The following is a 3,661-nucleotide window of genomic DNA, read 5'->3' as shown; positions in this document are numbered from 1 at the left end:
AAGCATCTGACTTCGGCTCAGGTCATGATCTCACAGTTTGTGGGTTCGAGCCCCACGTCGGGATCTGTGATGACAGCTAGCTCAGAGCCTGGAAACTGTTTTCAGATTCTGTGACTCCTTCTCTCTCTGACCCTCCCCTGCTCACACTGTCTCTATCTCCCTCTCAAAAATAAATAAAATATTAAGAGTTTAAAGAAGAATTATAGATGCAGAGGAATGATGAGACCTAGGATGTGGTGAAGTATGGAGTGCTGAGGTGAAGTATTATAGAAATTATACCATATATCCTCTATATATACATCCATAATCCCAACATGCATTACTAAACCACTTTGGAATTTATAAAAACTCCTGTTATGTTTTGTCCAAAATTTAAGTAGAAGCCAGATTGAATGCATAAGTTTTTTCTAAAAATCTGCTAACTTAACTAGCATCTACTACCAAGTTTTATGCAGATTACTGGAGGCACTTTATTAGTACCTTTATTAATCACCATAAATTAACTAGAATACAAATACCAGAACAAATTTAAAGGGACAACTTTAATAACTTAATGGTCTGTTCATATGTTTACTTTTGATGACACATTTTTATACAAGAAGTAATACTGAACTGCTTTATTTCAGGTTGCATTTATACTCTGAAATTTGTACACAATGCTTTTAGTTTCCACACTGAAATAATTAAGAATTCTAAAAATCAATGAGACTATTTGATTTGTATATCAGTATAGTAGAAAAAATAATACTCTTCAGAAATGCCAAAATTATTTAAATCCGTTGATTTGAAAGTATGCAAACTATATCATAGCCACCTGTGGCTAAGGCTTTCAAGAATTTTTATCAGACTGAAAAACTTCCATTTGCACTTCCATTGTTTTCCATTTTTGCTTTCAAACGTGCCATCTCAAAGATTTTTTATCTTCCATTACAAATCATGGGTTTATCTTCCACAATTTATTAAAACTCTCCTTGAGTCTATGTATATTTTGGAGTTAGTAATTTACCATTCTAATTACTTTCATGAATTCACTATCTGCCTTATGAAAAGATCTTCATTTGCTCTTTCTTTTTTCCTTAAATAGTTTAGTGTCAAGTTGGATTACATATAACACCCAGTGCGAATCCCAAAAGTGCCTTCCTCCATGTCCATCATGCCCATTCCCCTTTCCTCCATCCCCCCTCAGCTCGCAGGGTGTTCTCAGCATTCAAGAGTCTCTCATGGTTTGCCTCCCTCCCTCTCCCCTCTCTTGGACCAGTTGGCTTGGATAAAATGTTGGTGGATGATATTGGTGATGTAACCATTACTAATGATGGTGCCACTATCCTGAAGCTTTTGGAGGTAGAACATCCTGCAGCTAAAGTTTTTTGTGAGCTCGCTGATCTCCAAGACAAAGAAGTGGGAGATGGAACTACCTCTGTAGTTATTATTGCAGCAGAACTTCTTAAAAATGCTGATGAACTACTCAAACAGAAGATTCATCCCACGTCAGTTATTAGTGGCTATCTACTTGCTTGCAAGGAAGCGTGCGATACATCAGTGAAAACCTGATTATTAACACGGATGAACTCGGGAGAGATTGCCTGATCAATGCTGCTAAGACATTGATGTCTTCCAAAATCATTGGAATAAATGGGGATTTCTTCGCAAATATGGTAGTAGATGTTGTGCTTGCAGTTAAATACACAGACGTCAGGGGCCAGCCTCGCTATCCTGTGAATTCGGTTAATATTCTGAAAGCCCACGGGAGGAGTCAGACGGAGAGCCTGCTAGTCAGCGGCTACGCACTCAACTGTGTGGTGGGGTCCCAGGGCATGCCCAAGAGAATAGTGAATGCAAAGATTGCTTGCCTTGACTTCAGCCTGCAGAAAACAAAAATGAAGCTTGGCGTACAAGTGGTTATTACAGACCCTGAAAAACTGGACCAGATTCGACAGAGAGAATCTGATATCACCAAGGAGTGGATCCAGAAGATCCTGGCCACTGGTGCCAACGTTATTCTAACTACCGGTGGAATCGACGACATGTGTCTGAAGTATTTTGTGGAGGCAGGTGCTATGGCAGTTAGAAGAGTTTTAAAAAGGGACGTGAAACGCATCGCCAAACTTCTGGAGCAACTGTCTTGTCAACCCTGGCCAATTTGGAAGGAGAAGAAGCTTTCGAAGCTTCGATGTTGGGACAAACATAAGAGGTGGTACAGGAGAGAATTTGTGATGATGAACTGATCTTGATCAAAAATACTAAGGCTCGTACGTCTGCATCAATTATCTTACGTGGGGCAAATGATTTCATGTGTGATGAGATGGAGCGCTCTTTACATGATGCTCTTTGTGTGGTGAAGAGAGTTTTGGAGTCCAAATCTGTGGTTCCTGGCGGAGGTGCCGTGGAAGCAGCCCTTTCCATATACCTCGAGAACTATGCAACCAGCATGGGGTCTTGAGAACAGCTAGCTATCGCGGAGTTCGCAAGGTCTCTCCTTGTTATTCCTAACACGCTGGCCGTCAGCGCTGCCCAAGACTCCACAATCTGGTTGCTAAGTTAAGAGCTTTCCACAATGAGGCCCAGGTTAATCCAGAACGCAAAAATCTAAAATGGATTGGTCTTGATTTGGTCAATGGTAAGCCTCGAGACAACAAACAAGCAAGAGTGTTTGAACCAACCATAATGAGAGTTAAGAGTTTGAAATTTGCAACAGAAGCTGCAATTACCATTCTTCGATTTGATGATCTTATCAAATTACACCCAGAAAGCAAAGATGATAAGCATGGAGGTTATGAAGATGCCGTTCACTCGGGAACCTTTGATGACTGATTTCTTTTATTTATAACAATGTTAGAAGCAATTATCTTGTACCTCGAGTGTTACATATTAATAAAAATGAGCTGTTGAACCCGGGGTTCTTAGAAAAAAATTTTTCATTCTTTCTCATTGCCATGTAGTATTCCATTGTATAAATATACCACATCTTCTTGATCCATTCATGAGTTGATGGACATTTAAATTCTTTCCATGTTTTGGCTATTGTTGAGAGTGTTGAAACGAACATTGGGATACATGTGCCCCTATGCATCAGTACTCCTGTATCCCTTGGGTAAATTCCTAGCAGTGCTATTGCTGGGTCATAGGGGGTATCATTCTCTTTTTTGCTGGGAATCAAATCTGGCTTGGGAATCAAAATGATGCTGGCTTTGTAAAATGAGTCTGGAAGTTTTCCTTGTATTTCTGTTTTTTTTTTTTTTTTTTTTAATAGCTTGAGAAGAATGGGTCTTAATTCTATTTTAAATGTCTGGTAGAATTCCCCAGGGAGGCCATCAGGACAAGGGCTTTATTTGTTGGGAGATTTTGGATAACTGATTCAATTTACTCACTTGTTATGGGTCTCTATCTCTTCCCGTGTGAATTTTGGTAATGAGTGTGTGTTTAGGAATTTGTCTATTTCTCCTAAATTGTCTAGTTTGTTGGCATATAATTTTTCATAGTATTCCTTGATAATTGCTTGTATTTCTGAGGTGTTCGTTGTAATATGTCCTTTTTGATTAATGCTTTTGTCTATTTATTTGAGTGCTCTCTCTTTTCTTTTTGAGAAGTTTGGCTAGAGGTTTGTCAATTTCCTTTATTTTTTCAAAAAAGCAACTCTTGGTTTCATTGATTTGTTCAACTG

The 3,661-nt window shown here is 39.0% G+C and overlaps 1 pseudogene; it reads left to right on the top strand.

The window, feature by feature from the left end:
* Window positions 1-1,251: 1,251 nt before the first annotated feature.
* LOC120224345 lies at window positions 1,252-2,811 on the top strand (annotated as a pseudogene).
* Window positions 2,812-3,661: the final 850 nt, after the last annotated feature.

This window comes from Hyaena hyaena, unplaced genomic scaffold (assembly GCF_003009895.1).
Source record: "Hyaena hyaena isolate Hyena2069 unplaced genomic scaffold, ASM300989v1 scaffold_1165, whole genome shotgun sequence".
NCBI classification, from domain to species: Eukaryota; Metazoa; Chordata; class Mammalia; order Carnivora; family Hyaenidae; genus Hyaena; species Hyaena hyaena.
Note: the sequence above shows the minus strand (reverse complement) of the source record. Positions and strands in the feature narration are given on the sequence as shown.